Consider the following 17,342-nt stretch of genomic DNA (forward strand, 5'->3'; position numbering starts at 1 on the left):
TATTTTTATCTGCAAAAGCTAGTAACTACATAGTATAAAACAAAGTCGCTTTCCGCTGTCTGTCTGTCCCTATGTATACTAACATTTTTAAAACTACGCAACTGATGCGGGTTTTAATAGGTATTTATGATTCCTGAGGGAGATTTAGATCTATATTTTATTATATGTAGTTTTACGCGATGTTGGCAAGACTCTAGTTAGGAAATAAAAGGAAAAATAACTGCATACTTCAGTAATTTATGTTAAATCCCTTTTATTTTTTAATTTTAAACTTTTTGTATATATTTCTAATTTAGTTTTTTACTGTTGAACTTTTATAAACAGAATTAAATTAAATTCGCCTGTTTTATTTTGTACAAAAAAAAACCTACTTAATAGGCAAAATAAGTGTAGAACTTTTGTCTACCTATCAGTTTTATTAAATAAATAAACTTTGAAGAACTAACTCGTAATGTAAACTTTACTTAATTAAGAAACTATCTGCAATCTAAATCCCGGGTTCATCAAACTTCGTATTCAAAAAAGTTTGTAAGCCAAAAGTTAGTAAACAAATTTCGATCTACTGGACGGTGTTCGTCATTCGGTTCCAGAGTTCACATTTTGAGGTAGAGCTTTTGAAGTTCAGTTCGTTAATAATAAGTCCAAGTGCTCTATTAAAATACGATTATAAAATAAATTAAATAGTATACGTCTGATATTTACTTGTTAAAAGAACTTAATAAATATGATAAACGAAGTTAGCATTATTTTTAACCCCCGACGACAGAATGAGGGTGGTTCTCAGTACTCAGTCCGTGGCATCATAGAACTGCTGAACCGATTTTAATTTAGTTTTTTTTTATTTGAAAGAGTGTTTAATCGAAAGTCTTCTTAGCTAAGTTTGGAAAAGCTGTTTGGAAATCGAAGATTTCTTACATTTATACATTTAAAAACTAATACAAAGTTTAAAATTAATTTTTATTGAAATATATGTATTGGGAATTAAATTAAGATAAGATGAGCGATAGGCAAAATTAAAAAAAAGAGGTAAAAATAAAAAATGCTTACTCCTATGAAGGTTTTTATCAATCGAAGTTTATTCGGTTGGGCATCAATAAAAAACCCATAAGCTAAAGCAATAAAATGTACTACTTAACTGTGACTTTTATATGAGTTAGCTAATTGAGCAACTAGTATAATGTAACATTATGCATAGTTTGGGTAATATTCTTTATAAGTAAAAAGTAGAATTTAAAATATATTTATATCTTTCTTGTTCTTATTATTTTTTAGTTTTCAGTACAATTGCTTTGCTGTGTTTGCTGCACAACAAGTATAAATCGGTGCAGCCAATAAGAATAATATGGTACAACAAAAATAGTCCAAGATTGAATGAGTCGTGGATGACAACCACGAGCAGACGCCGGCATCAGCACGACCATATTCTAGTGGAACTCACCGCCCGGATGCCTTGTCGTATATGCCCTAACGTCTACTTCCCCATTTGCACTACACTAAACCGCACTTTTATGAACGTATGCCTTTTTAGATGCTTAAATGCAACGAACGAAAAAGTCGCTAGGAGAGGATACTGTATGTATTTTTAAGGTCTCATCATTTTTGGTTAAATATTTGACTGAGTAATTGTTTGCCTAAGTAATTGACAATCAAAACTTACTTCGTAGAAAATGAAGCTAATAAAGCTGAATACATAAAGCTATTGCATTTAAGTTACATAACTAAAAAAATTGTCGAACTATTTTCGGTAAGGATTCCTTATTCTAGAAGGATCTAATGGATTCCTTATCTTAAAATAAACATAAAGTCCGGGCGCAAATCTCTGTCACAAAAAGAAATGCACCACCAACAGCAGCAACATTTTATTTTGCGTGCCATAAATATGGAACTAGTGAAGACGAACACACGCCGGAATACACGACATTTTCATGCAAACTTATCAGAAACTATGCTTAAGTAAATAGCGATGGAATACCGTTCACGTTGTGTTTACTTCCTATTCAGGAATAATGTAAATTGTGACTGGAGTAATAAAATAGTATATTTTTATTGAATGTTTAGAATATTTCAATGTAATAAGTGGTTAATCAAAATAAGGCGTAGCGGCATAAATGATGGCCAGTCTCTCAGACGCCTTATCATCATCAACCTTTTCTAATGTCTTTCTTATGGATGGAGTTGGCCCTATGATGGGCCATTAACGGATCTGTCGGTAAGGCTGTAAATTCCCTTGTGATCAATGTTTTAATGTACCTTCAGAATACGGAGGGTAACCCAAATAGACTTTGGGTCATCCCGAGACCGACTATTACAAAAAGCGCGCCGAGCACCGTACCAAATACCTCACCTAACCATCCTTTTAAATAAATGCGAAATCTGTCTGTCACGCTTTCACTGATAAACCGCTAAACCCATTTTGGTGAGATTCGGAATAGATTTAGTTGATGACCTAAGGTTAAATATAGGCTACTCCTGGCACTGCAGGTAAAATGTACAAAATAAAGTGAGTGGCTGATTCGTAAAGTGGACGCTGTACGTCTCTATGCGATATGAAAGATGACATAGACAGCTAAGTATGATTTAGTTGCATTGCTCAGTTAGGACGCCGGGTGAGAAGTGAGCCGGTTACGTACAGGTTCTCCCCAGCTCATTTTCGGAGTGCCGCATATGCCCCCTGAATACCCAATGAGAACTCACTTATCATATGTATTAAGTAAAGCGATAACTCTCTGTCGATTTATTACATCCCATTACTTCTTAATTTCGGGAAACAGAAAAAGCAGGCTTCGATATCTAGTTTCTTATTCATGAATGTCTTACTCATGATACAAAGAGTTGATAACAATTTCAGCGTTCTAACACAGGTCACGAAAAAGCGGAATATATTCTTCTTCTTCATATTCGTATTTCTCATGACTGAGGGTCGTGGTCAAAATCAAATCAAAATCAAAATGAAATCACTTATTCAGAAACTAGGCCTTCACAAGCACTTTTTCACGTCATATTCTAAATTAAATGATATTTACCAAAGCTACAAACGGATTAGCATTTCGGAACGACTGCTGAGAAGAAGTGCCGAAAAAACTCATTCAAACAGTGTTGGTCCCTATTATACCAGAAGGACATATAACAATATGATTAAAGGAAAAAATGAAATATATAAAATATGTAGAAATAACCAAACAAAAAACTTTTAATAAAAAATCGAGCTGACCAGTTCCGCCCGGCAGCACCCGTTCACGAGTTGACGCGTGAGTCAGCCATCGCGAAGCTAACCACAATAGAGGGAACCTCCAGACGGTCATTACGTGGTGTGAAACACACACAACAACTTTCTTGGCATTATTAATGTATTGTTTACCATTGCCTTCTCCATTTCACACACAAGTTAATATAATCAACCAGTGTGCAGGTTTCTTAACGATGTTTTCCTTCACCCGAAGTAAATGGAGGTCGATGAAAACTATACACGAGTCGGATTGGTATAGGTATACTTATGTGGCTCGAGTATATGATTCGAACTCGAGATCTTTTGATTCATGCTGGCGTCTTAACCATTACACCACTCCGGTAGTGGTGGTTCACAAGCGAAATATACCTGTTGCCAATGGCAAAAAGTACTGTGTGCCCTTAAAGATACGGTCAAATAGGATGCGTGCCAATGTTCCGTACATTGCTTACAAGCTTCTAAGCATAGATAAAAGAAATATATATAATTCTAAGCATGGCGAAGATCATCACGAAGTAAAAAAGAGTATTCTCGACTTAAGCGCTGTATATGAAGACGGGGAAACTCTCAGATGACATAGAAACCTTTCATACATAAAATCACTGACAATGACATAAAATCCTTTGGAAATTCGAAATGAAAAAAAAAAATATTTTTTATTTCCAATTTAAAATCGCATTAAATCCATTTTTATTTACCTATTAGTGATTTGATTACTTTTAGCCGTGGAATGTAACTGGACGTGGGTACTTAACTAGATTATGTATAGGTATAATTTAGGTAAGATTTTTTGAATTAAAATAATTTGAGAATTTCGTACACTTCAAATGTATATAACATGTAACAAATACATTTATAAGTAAGGGTTTTCAACAGTTTAAGTAGCATTTTGTTAGACTTCAATTATTAAGTACTTACAAACTTTTTTGTTTTCAGTTTTCGTTATAATTGCATTAGTATATATCAAGAACGACACAGTTCAAACTATAAAAATAATATGGTATAATAAAAATGATCCAGCACTTAGTTGGCTAGTTCAACAACAAACATTACCTCCAGACAAGAGAAATCCTTTTGACAGACCTTATAATCACGTGCTTTATCCCCTGTTGGAACGACGGCCCTGTGAGCAATGCCCAAACGTATACCTCCCTGTATGCACTAGTAATAACATGACATATATGAACGCATGCCTATTTAGATGTACCTACCAACTTAATGTTACAATAGCAAGAAGAGGTATATGTATACATTATTGATTAAAAAAAAGTATGTGATCCGTTGTTTTTTGACTTAGCTGCTAAAGTTTTACATTTGACCAGTAAGAAAAGTAATTTGCAAATTTGACAGGTAATTTTATCTTTTATTTTGTAAATTTACAACACAGAAATTGGATTTGTTATTTAATTAAAAAAAGATCGTTGAAATTACAGTTTCTACACGGCATACAACCGTAGCCCAAGAATCAAATTGTTCAAGATTTTTTTATTAAATAATAAAATAAATAAAAAATCCAATGACATAAAAGGTTATTTTTAGAATTTTAATGTTGTTAAAAATACCAATTATAATGACAATGTATTATTTTATGAAGAAAGTGATTACGAAATGTAGGTGTATAAATTAAAATTTTCCTAGGAAGCAATCAATAATTAGTACGAACATCTTTAGCGGAGCGCCCCGACGTGCAATAAATGGCCATGATGCCTTATATTACTTATATTCAGGGGACGGAGTGCGAGCGTGCCCTGAATACTGCTGGCGAGAGAGCAACAGATTACAGAAATTGAAAAATGTTAAACCACTCTAGAGTTTATCCCATTTTTAAATTTTTAATAATTAACACAGAACCTATAAGTCATAATTATTGATAGGTAGTATACTGTTGCTAATTCGCAATAGCTGCAAAAGTTGTAAGCACTATTTGCAATTACTTTCATTGTAACACTTTGTTGGTGAATAAATAATCATATTATATATATGAATAAATAAATAAATATATTGGGACAAATCACACAGATTGAGCTAGTCCCAAAGTAAATTCGAGACTTGTGTTATGGGATACTAACTCAACGATACTATATTTTATAATAAATACATATATAAATAAACATCCAAGACCCGGGCCAATCAGAAAAAGACCATTTTCCATCATGACCCGACCGGGGATCGAACCCGGGACCTCTCGGTTCAGTGGCAAGAATCTTACCACTGCGCCACCGAGGTTGTCAAAATAAAAACACAAAATGTAAATAAAAATAAAAACATTTCATCTCATATCGAATTCTTGTAATTATTTACTTATAGAAGTTACACATATATCTGACCGCCGGAAAAACAACAGATAGATAGGATTACATTATGAAATGTAAAAAGCTATTGTAATGTACTTACTTTGCAATACATAGTTACAGCAAAGTAGGTACACAGTAATGCATGAAAAGAAAGATGCGAAGATGATTTTTCATAAAACTATTGCCATATCTAATTGTTTCCCTAATCAGAGGTCAAGAACCACCGATCCCGTCTACGTAAAGATTTATTCCTATCTGTAACTGAGAAGACGACGCGACAGTTTTTCCCAATTATAAGGTGTAAGCGCCCCATTTATTACCATCTCGTCAGAAATCACGATTCACCCCCAGTTTACCTTTTAAGAAACTTTTAAGGTTGTTACAATCTCTTTTGGGGTGAAATTAAGGTTCATCTTGTTACTATTTATTTAATCTTATTGACAATACATAAATAAACCTCTTATTACTTTTGCAAGTTTTCCTGTTATAGTGGGTTATAGGTAAAATAAGAAAATCACATATATATAAATAACAACATACAAATTATTTTATGTAAATATCTTGAATCCATAACTTTATGGACTTAAATACTTATTTATTATACTCATTTATTATGAACAAAGACGAATTTGATACAATTACTTTTTGGATATTTTTGAAATATACAATTTAATACATACAGATACAATATCACTTCTTTTTTCATTTCGGAGTAGATAGAACCAAGAGTTGCGAAATTCGAAAGCCACGTTTAGCTGTATGGCGTGCTTCTGGTTGGAATAGAGATTTTTCTTCTTTCTTCGTTATTGCTAACACTGGAGTCAGATTTTATTCAAGTCGCCTAAGGCATATTACATAATTTTTTATGACTACCTACCATCTAGTGCAAGAAGACTCATACCAGGTAAACCACTGTGTGTACACTGCACTATGATTGACAGTTCCGTAAACTACTGTATTCCTTGGAACTGACTTTAATAATGTCATTTTGTGATATAATACCAACTTAATAAGGATATAAGCGTTATAAATAGAACTTATTTTTTACCTTTTTACATACCACAAGTTCGGCTTAATACACTCATACATAAACAACAGCTGGCCCAAATCTATAACAAGTTTCCAAAACGGGGAGAGTTTTTAACTCTGAAATAAAAAATTAAATAAATAAAAATGAACATTGTACATGTTGTTTCGTAGACAATAATAGCGCTGGGACCACTGTAAAACGTTTTTAAAAGCGGCATTATGTGTAGTGAGCTCGCTTAATTGCACCCACCCACCCATCTGCTTGCCACAAATATTGTACCTCTGACTTTTCAGGAAACGTGTAATTAAAATACACTTTCAACCTTGGCTTCTTATTAAAAATAGGATCATTTTGAGTAATTCGGAAGTAAAATAAAACTATTGTGACATTCTGGTATTACTTACATTCTGCTTTACGGATGGAATGTTCTTTATGGACGTGGAATTGTATATACCTATTACGACGTTGTATAAAAAATATTTGATAAGATTATTCAAAACAGAGCACAGCCACTATCACAGTTACCTTACAATGTCCTAAATAAAAATCTAATTTTTAAATGAAAGTGATAAAAAAATATATTAAATAACTTACAAAATTGCTTTCGTTTTATTTTGAAAATAAGCAAAACAACATAGCAATGAATGGAAACTTGTAACTCGAACGCGTTTCCAATTTCTCCAGAGAATTGTTCGTACAAAAGCATTATGGATAGAAGTATGTGCTTCAGACTGCTAGTCGACATGGCATTTGAATATTCCTTCTGAGCTATTCACATATAGTTAAACGTATATAGGAATACGAACACGATGTTAAACAAAAGTTAGTTCTGGAATAAAGTATGTAATTCGTTTGTAATCGTATACTTGCATGTAACGGTTGTTTCAGGCAAATAAATATTTCTTATAGAATCGACAAAGTCGCAGAATTAGCTTACTATTGCCAATCTTACAATATTTTTAAAGTGTTCTAATGTATATACGTCCCTACCTAAATATATAATGTCAGTTAGCAATTTAAAATTATTATGCAATGTTTTGTCAAGTATGTCAAGTATTCTGTCTTATTCAGAAAAAAGTTAAAGAACACGCTAAAGCTAAAGTATGGTTTGTCACAATCGCACTTTACAATATTTCTCATTGACAGGAGACAAAACGTAATTTAGCTTAGAAAATGTTTTAAGTTTTTTTTTTATGAATAAGTTAAGACAGGTACTTAGAACAGTTTTCCGTTTGTCTGAAGTAGAAAATGCAAACATTAAAAAAACGGAAGCGATATATACTTACTTGGTAGGTTCTTGCATCACAACAAAATAAAAACTCGCCTAATCTGTTAAAAATGTCACATCTGGGCTGGAATCGCAAGTTGTATGTGCGGCGTAGTTGCAAACTTGCTCATACTACAACAGTACTGATTTCTCTATTGTGTATATTCCCTGGATAGAAATATGAAAATATTGTGAAGTAGATATTTCATATTTTATGTATCTGAAAGAAGTGTAACGATTTCTTAACAGCTTGTAATTTTTATGGTTATAAAAGTAAAGCCACGCCATCACGCGACAAAATCAAGATTTCAATTTAATTATCAGTCAATTTAGTATAATTTAATTACCTGTTATTACTTATATGTTATAAATATTTGATTTGACCCTTAAATAATTTCGATCGACAAAATCGACAAGAGACAATTTCTAAATTAAAAATGGCCACCCTATACTTTAATACAGATTTTATTATTCCCTTACATTAAATAACGAAAATGTTGATATTTCGCGAAAGAGTAACAAACATACATACACACATACATCCTAACCAACTTTCGCATTAATATTAGTAGGATTTGGATAATGATAATATCTTGACAATGATCTGTCTAGTGAGTTTGGAAACATTGGAGTCAGTGTGCAACGGCAACTTGGACAACTTGGTGCACCAAAACGACAACATTTTCTTCTTTCGATGCTTTATTGGCGCAATATACGGAGTTGGGGGAAATATGCGCGAAAATTTGTACGAAACTACTTTGCTATTTCATCGTAATTACATTGAAATATGGTATTGCTGAAGAAAACTTGGAATTTTGTAAGATGACGTTAACGACTGCCTCCACTATAAGACCTATCTCTGTAAGAGTTTACAGTTTAATAACTTACTAGTTGTGTCCCGTTGCTTTGCTCCTATGAGAGCTGATCGAGTTTGTAGCATTCCGTTTTCTGAATAGGCAGGCTTCTAAACGCTGTGATTCTACATTCATGGGATAATTCACTGACGTATCTCAAAAATTTTAAGGTTAATTTTTTACGCTGACCTCTGGCTATATACTCAAAGTCCCGAACCAAATCGGAAAAACACTAGAATTAGAGAGAGAGAAAAAGAAGTTATAAATATTACCGCAATGAAACAAACAAGCTCATCAGGTTTAATACGTAGGTGGGTTGCACCAGTCATGTTTGACGTTTAAAACTTTAACCTGCGCAAAAAAACGAAAAGTAGTAAGTTGTCTTTTCATCTAAACGATGACGCGCAGGTTAAAGCTAATAGTCAAAATTGACTGATGCAACTTTAGTACCTAATTGATCTTAAGGTGCAACCCATTTTCTCGTATAAATTTACTATTGTAAGTCAAGAGTTCGGACTGAGTACTGCCTATTAGTCTGGATCAAATCTATTATAAGAAAATAAATTAGTCTGTTGCTCATTGTAGTGGAAATATATTTTCTCGCCTCGCTTCCCGCCTCCGACGGTCGCGCAGTGGAAGTTGCACTACAGATTAACTTTAGGTTTTCATGGTTTTCCTACCGTTCAGTAAGTAGCTTAGAGCCGCACTGCTTATTTATTTTGAAGGTGAGTAGTTCTGAGGTATTTAAGGAATTATAAATATACTTATATCTTCAGTTTAAAGTCACCAGAAACTTTATTTATCCATAAACTTTTTTGTGAAGTGAAAATGTTTTGGGTGAATCCTGAGTATTGTCTTGAAATTTCAAAAGTTCTTCTTCTTGTAACCCTTCTTCAACATGTATGAATATATCTTTACAATAAATAAATAAAGAAATGAACTAGATGTTCATTAGTTCCTAATTACTCAATAGTTTAGTTGTGTATTATAAATACATAATTACAAGTATGAGTCGAGTAGTTTAAGTTTCTCCTTTTATATAGCTCTAATCCACCGTTATTACCCTTAGCAATATGTTAATAGCAGTGCCAACAAGAGTACGAATTAATACAATGCAGAGTAACTCCGTATTCATTTCAAACTCGGGCACAATGTAAAAACGGGACGACGGAGTCTAGCCTTAATATCCGCTGTTTCAACTCGTAACCGGCTAACAATATTGCATTGCGTACGGCACGCGCTAGTTCCGTACTTATCGCGAAAGTTTCAGCCAGGGTGGTGGGTGTTTGGAGAGTGGGCTGGGCGGTGCAGTATCGATCGCGTCTGCTGCACGCTGCACCGCTGTCTTCCACAGATCAGGCCTTATCGTCGGCCGGAACGAGCCTCCGCGGCTAAAAAGGCTTTGCGAGACATCCTGTACGGGAACACGCACGCCTGATACGGCCATTGGAGCGTGAGCGCACGCTTGCACGCTCTCGGCTAAGCTGTTTGTAGAAATCTGTTTCGATTCCTTCGTATAATGTAAAACCTACCCTATTTTCTATCTTTAAAATTTTAATTTTAGAAGCTTTTATTGTGACAGATTTTGTCTGATTGTCTGACTGATTGATTGGATCCTGATAGGAAGCAGGATTATACAGAATGCTAGATACTAGAATAATCAATTTGTGTATCCTCAACCGTAATAAAATACACAAATAATACCTAAAAGTGTGAAAATATGCAAAATATTATTATTACATTGGAAAGTTTATACGTCGACCGCTCTGACGATATTCGACGCTGGGTTTTTAAGTGGTTTACTGTTAAGATGAGGTTACACAGCCCGCGGCTAACTACGAAATCTATAGCGAGGGTCACAGTCGAAAGTTACGACCGTCGGAAATATTGCAAGCTGCACTCGTTTCGGACAAATTAAATGAAAAACGAAGTTGCACGTGGCCGGCAAAGTTGTCCACCAAAGTTTCGAGAAGAGCGGCGCATAGACTACGACAGACGACGCTTCTCTGTGTCTGTGCTGCTGTGTGCTCTGGGATTATATACCTAATTATCCGATTATCCACATATTATTTACTTAGACACTTTTCGATCCATTTAACATTGCTATAATATGTGAACTAACTGAGCAACTATAAGTTTATCAAGCGTGCTACTTATAGGTAGGATGTATGATAATACACTACATACTACATTTTATCAAAGCATAACAGTAAGGTTTTCTTATTCTATGGTAAATCCATACACAACAAAAACAGTCTCAAGAAACTGAAAATAAGTAATTTAAGTTTAATAAGTTGTTTATACCAATATATTCTATATAACTTCAAACTTCTGGCCTCAACTCTCCGGCGTGCTCAAAAAATCACGCGTGGAAAATCATAGAGCGCATACAGAGGCGGCAAAATTCACACGAAGTCTTACGTCAACCGTCGAAGTGAAGTGGGTAAGCAGAGGTCGAGTTCCCTGGCGTATTTCCAAACTATTCAGTCGTCTTGCTTATCGATTTGACTCAGTGAAACTGTAATTTCTGGTTACGCGTCGACGCTTCTCAATGCTCGGTTGTGAATTTTATTCGCTGTTTTACAAGCATTTTTATTCGACAGAATTGAAGCTACTAGGTAAACTCGGAGGCGAGCACTTCAATTTATGTATTGTTTTTTACTTAATATTATTGTATTGAAATATGTGTAACTATATTATGGTACAATGTAATCAAAGGTAGATTTTATAAATTAATGGTATCTATACTAACCTGCTAACTGTAGTACTTGTTTTAAATCCGCAAATAAGTCAATTTGTTTGTTTGATTCTTCTTCACCTTTTACCTACACATCCAATCATCTTGAATCTTTGCAAACATGCAGTGGGAAACACATGCGGGCGAATCTGCGGGCAAACACGATGACATAATTAATTACTTAGTTGTAGTTGTAACCGAATGATTCTAAAAATATATTAATATGGCTTTACGAAAGTTGAAAATGTTGTTCAAAGTAATCTAATAAAGAAATAAAAAATTCCTAGGTAATCATTTCAAAGAAGGTAAGTAGTACTTTCTCATCTATTTAAAAAATATCAACTCGTACACTTGAATAAGATAGATTACGTACTTACTTTATCGTAGGTACATCGAACAAATCCGTACAATTCTTGTAACCAAGTGCAAGTTGAGTAAATGAAATCATGACAGAACTTGGTTGAAGCGATCCACTGAGAATCAAACTCCCGTCCTCGCCGGTTAAATTATATTACGACTATCAAAGAGGTTTAAATTTTTACTGAAGGCGCTACCTACGAAGAGTCTTGTTTTTCATCTTGAAAAAACTAGACACTTTTACCATTTTATCTCATTTTAGCAGCTGCTTCGCCAACACGGAGAAAAAAGGTTAATTACGTGATTTTTACTTGCAAAGACTGAAATAAGACTCTAGTGGGTAGTCTTAAGATGTAAGTAGACACATCGAAAGAGACACCTGAATTAATACATAATAACTCGTGCATAATTATATAAATGAATGATAACTGACTGAAAATGTATCGGGTGCGTTATACAAATGTTCGGTGTATTCCCATTGTCCCCGTCGTCGGGGTCCTAATGAATGGGAATAACGGGAATTCAATAAAATAATTAAAATTACTTCCCGTCATCTCTCCCTTCCTATCACATCTTTATTACGATTTTATCGCAATGGGGACATTGCGATAAAATGATAATAAAGATGTGAGAATCAAGAGTTATACGGCAATGCAGCTGTGGAAAAAAAGCACATATGACATTGTATTTTTATTTTATGAACAGGGAACTTCAGATACACAAAATGTTCACCCTCCATTTACATTCTCTGAGGGTAAAAGTATGAAAAAAGTAGACCACGTTTGAACTCGAGTCTTTACCTATATGCATACAAAATTTCTTCAAAATCACCGATTCTTATATCAGCACTTTAGTTGTGAAACCGGGACGTGTGAAAGTAAGGGTATGGAAAATAAAATGATAGTAGGTACAAAACAACAAAAAACCTAAAAACCAAATTTTGTTCCATTCCCGTTAGTCCTACCCTCTATTACCTTCGTCTTACTCCCATAGTAGTACTTTTTACTTCTTTTTCCCAATAGTATTTTTCGTTACTTACTGACATTCTCATATTTATGAAACATATTTAAATAGTAATTAGAGGTATAAAACGGCGTGCAATCGAAGCATTTTGGCAATATGTATTTGCTTTTGCCATGACTGGCCAAGCTGGAGCCGCGCCAGAATATCCTTCATTAAAATAGTATATATCTACAACTACATATATTATATGAGCGTCATACATTAGTACTTCTAGAAAAAGATAAACTTTGAAATGCACAACTCTCTATTACACAACGAAAACACACAAAGAAAGGCAGTAAAAAATAAGTAAATATATACGCGTACAAAGGCGGTCTAAAGTACTTCTTCCAATCAACCAACTATTTGAATGGAAACAATAAAGCAAAAAAGTAAATGTGTAAATGCAATCTGTGAAATATATATTTTTTTTGTGTGCCTGATGGCCTGTGCCTACCTCGGGCCAGCATTTAGGAGGCACTGTAACAGTTACGGCCGAGAGTCTCTAGTTGGAGCAGCATTGGAGCCCCGCCAGCCGCTCTCGTGCGGAGTGCAGCCTCCGTTCCGTCCCACGCTAATTGCTCTTCCATAATTATCCCAATTAGACGAATTACTAATGACGTTAGCGACACAATGGTCGATTGTGTTTCAACTTTTCACAGCTCAGAAAAATAACCTACAATCAACTACGGCTTAACAAGTAAGGAAAAAAAACTATTTTTATTGTAACTCCAATGGATTTATTTAACGGAATCTTTTTTATTTATTTGTCATATTGTGTATAAGACATGCAAATATTTAAGATTATATATTTATAATCCATAAACATATATTAACAAATAATGTTTAATGATTCTATATTAGTTATTTTTATTCTTATATGTACGAAACACAGAACAAAAAATAATATTCTGAGACAGATTTACATGAATAATGATTTTATGATTTTAGGTCACGTATTTAATCTGCACGATTTATTCCCTAAAGAAAGTAGCTGGAATCTTCTTTGCTTTGAAAAGTCCTTTGTCCTCTGACCAAGATAGAAAAATATCTCAAACTAAGTCGATACTAAAGAAAGACTTTAAAAAATTTGTTAAGAAAAAATAGGCTCATAAATTCTAGATATAAATGTTTAATGGTAATCAGTATAGAAATATAAAAAATCGGAGGACGTCTGCAGAAAAAGAAAATTATTAATTTTAATGTTGTACAGAACAATTTTACGACTTGGTCATAACGTCTGGGGCAGTACGTAATGCTGTAACGTTGGCGATTGAACTGCCAAACTGGAAATCTCAGTCTTGGCCTATTTAGGGGGTTTCAAATAACATTATCTCCAACTGGTATGGAGTATAAAGCTATATAGCTACAGAATAGCGTTGGAGCCAAGCCAAAATACAGTGTCTGCACGCAGTTACATTTGCACTAGGAATCCAGTTATCTTAGGAGTCACTCGCAGTTTTTCTGATTTAAAACGTTTTGTTGATATTGTAAATTTTTTTTATTCAATGATATGGTAATAATTAAATCTCAACTGAGAATCTAATTTAAAGTAAAGTGCGAACTTTTTATACGTAATGCACGCATATAAGTACTTCTCATTTTTGTTTCATAACTACTTATTTTACTTCTAATTTTGAAATTCAGATTTATTTCAACCATTCATAACTGTGTATGAAGGTAACTAATGGAATGCATGGAGACGTCCATAAATACAGGTTGTACATATATTTAAGTTGTAAATTATAATAAAATAAGCAAATAAATCTTGTAACTAATATTTAAATTCTAATAATAAATAATACATCGGGAGAACACTTAAAACTTTATAAAGAAGTCTTATAGAGCTGACTTCACATTCCCAACCCATAAAGTTTAGAATCACAATAAAAAAACTCCAATATTTACATAGTCTGAAGTCAAGTGTTCCGTAAGTTTTGCAGCGTTTTATTTGGACGATGGATTATACAATAATAATAGTACAAAATAAAAGATTGACATTTTTATTTTTATTAATAATGAAGTCAAAGTGGGAAATTACTTTAAGATCACCAATTAACACTTGGTTTGCGAATCTTTACATATTATAAAACAAAGTCCTCTACCGCATCTGGCTGTCTCTTCGCGATACACTCAAAATCTATACTGCTTTCATGCGGTATTCACCAATAAATAATGTGATTGTTAAGGAAATTTTAAGTGTATAATTTATTATGTTTTTACCCGAGCGAAACCCGGACGGGCTGTTAGTATTTTATAAAATATAGTGTTGTAGCCTTAGGCCGTACTACGAGTGTTTTGAGGCTAAGTATACAATATACATTGTGTTAAAAAGTTATACACCATTAACAACATATCAAGCAAGCAATCATTGCAAATCCACCGCCATTGCCGTTGCATAGAGTTCACTTCAAGGTAACTTATGGTATGTACGATTGAAGATAAACCACAGAAAGCTCACATTCACAGCGAATCTTCCATATTTTAAGATTATTTCTACAGCTGAACCCGGGTTTCGCGGCGTCACAGCCCCTAACGTAATTGGGGGCATGTGGAGATGCGATAATACAAATGATTCAGGATATCTCTAGACATGAGTCTCCTGCAGCAGCATCCTCTGTCACACTACTCCAGTTGACGCAAAAAGACATGAAGTGATAGTGCTTAACCTTTGCACTTTCCATATTCATTCGCTGAGCGATGGAGGCTCATCCCACTTCAGAAGGGGCGCACTTGACCGCAACAGATGGCCGCTCCTACCTACCTAGGGCAACTAATAGTGTGCATAGCTCAATTTATACTTACATTTTCTAACCCATAGCCCCTCGAATGTACGGTGTTTTACATTGTTTTACTGCATCGGTTAGCCGTACTTTATAAAACTGCTCACATGTGGGACATTATTTTACAAATTTTCTATAACAAAATTCAGCAAATATATTTTAATGGAAACATTTACTATACTAATAATCTAAATATGCCTTACATATGTATATATACATATACGAGTAGGTACATATAATACATCTAAATAGGTAATTATATCGTGTGGTTCCGCCCTAGAATAGAAACATATATTTTATCTTTTTATTTATTAGAAAGACCAACAGCCATGTGCATTATGTTAGGCACTTATAAAGTTATAGTTTTTCTTCTTATCTGTACACATATCCAGCAAATAAACCATTTTATTCATTCAGTCTTCACCCATTTCACTTAGGATCGGGTCTCCTCGTTCACCTGCGCCAGAGAACTCTGATCGACGACTGCAATGATCTAATCGATCATTGCAGTCGTTATTCAGAAACTAAAATCAATTGCCTACGCCATTTTGTAAAGAAAATATACTCTTATAAGTCCACTTTCCTTCATAACATTAGACTTCTGAATAACTTCCTAGAAAACTATAGAATAAGTTAAATATAGTGATATCTTTTTCCAATAATTCTCCTTAAAGTTCGCAAAAGAAAATCTAGCTATAGGAAAGTCTATTTCTAAACTAGACACCCCTACAAGCTCCATTAGAGGCGGTGGTATCGGCTGAGTTATGCATTAATGAAAGTAGGGATGTATCACTTACTTCCTAGGTGAGAACTAACCAACGGTGCAGAATTAGTCTGCGTCGTCGGACGTCAAAAGGACTACTATTATGAAATAATATATTTTTAAATTTGATATTTTCATAATCTCATATTATGCGAATAAAGGATATATGTTTATTATGAATACGAATAATTATATACTAATAACATTTCAACTTATACTTTGTCAACATTCATCTACGTGAATTGGAAGCTATCCACTGGCCAACTATCGTTCGTAATAGAAGACTGACGTTTCTTTATAAGCCCGATCTACTTTAGGCTCACGAGCTAGCATTACACTAAATTAATATTATAAATAAAAAAGTTTCGCGGACGCCCGACGGCTATACCAGTTACAAAATTTATTTTATGTCTCGTCTAACGTCTGTAAAAGTGTTATGTAACTGTAAATTACGTGTAAATTAATTACCCATCTATGTTCTGGTTATTTTGTGGCAGGGTGCTGAGGGGTGGTGGACAGCGGGGGGTGGTTCAACAAACAATCCTCGCGGATATTGAACGATGCGTTCGGAAATGCAGCGCCGCCGGCTGCGTGCCACGGAACGGTGCACGCTCACGACGCGACCGGTGCGGAGATATCAATGAGAGCATTCCCGTCTGGTTTGTATTCAGATTACTATTTCAATATCGGCTCCAGTTTTGCATTCGTTATTTATTAGGTAGCTAAACTACTATATGTATACCGATATTATGTCACCTTGCTATATGATAGAGAATGTAGGTACATATTTTTTTGTAATTTTGTGCAATAAAGTCCTCTAGGAAGATCTTTGCCGTAGCATTAGATCCTAAAATGGCTGACAACATGCAACTTACGGAGTTGTATATAATTATACAATTCTGTAAGTTGCAAATGGAAAAATATTGTTTTTGCCTAATAGTATTGCGCCACGTAATGGATTTAATCTTATCTGATAGTATAGTCTACCTACGTCACTTTGATCCCCCGTGACGTAAAATTCTGCTGCAA

At 34.2% G+C, this 17,342-nt stretch overlaps 2 long non-coding RNA genes across 5 annotated transcripts; one reads left to right on the top strand and one right to left on the bottom strand.

Moving 5' to 3' along the window:
• Nucleotides 1-1,110: 1,110 nt before the first annotated feature.
• Nucleotides 1,111-2,046, top strand: LOC135309835 (uncharacterized). 2 transcript variants are annotated; one of them, XR_010370054.1, is made up of 2 exons: nucleotides 1,111-1,200; nucleotides 1,273-2,046. It is a non-coding gene; the product is annotated as an uncharacterized LOC135309835 (long non-coding RNA). The 2 variants fall into 2 exon arrangements; XR_010370053.1 differs by having other exon boundaries at nucleotides 1,280-2,046.
• Nucleotides 2,047-5,488: 3,442 nt separating this feature from the next.
• Nucleotides 5,489-13,306, bottom strand: LOC128674562 (uncharacterized). Of its 3 annotated transcripts, none has more exons than XR_010370062.1 (4): nucleotides 13,225-13,306; nucleotides 11,424-11,557; nucleotides 8,706-8,903; nucleotides 5,489-7,985 (listed from the first exon to the last, which is right to left on the bottom strand). It is a non-coding gene; the product is annotated as an uncharacterized LOC128674562 (long non-coding RNA). The 3 variants fall into 3 exon arrangements; XR_008405173.2 differs by lacking the exon at nucleotides 13,225-13,306 and adding an exon at nucleotides 11,786-12,536; XR_008405174.2 differs by lacking the exon at nucleotides 13,225-13,306 and adding an exon at nucleotides 11,786-12,536 and having other exon boundaries at nucleotides 5,489-8,037.
• Nucleotides 13,307-17,342: the final 4,036 nt, after the last annotated feature.

This window comes from Plodia interpunctella, chromosome 13 (genome assembly GCF_027563975.2).
Source record: "Plodia interpunctella isolate USDA-ARS_2022_Savannah chromosome 13, ilPloInte3.2, whole genome shotgun sequence".
Taxonomy (NCBI): domain Eukaryota; kingdom Metazoa; phylum Arthropoda; class Insecta; order Lepidoptera; family Pyralidae; genus Plodia; species Plodia interpunctella.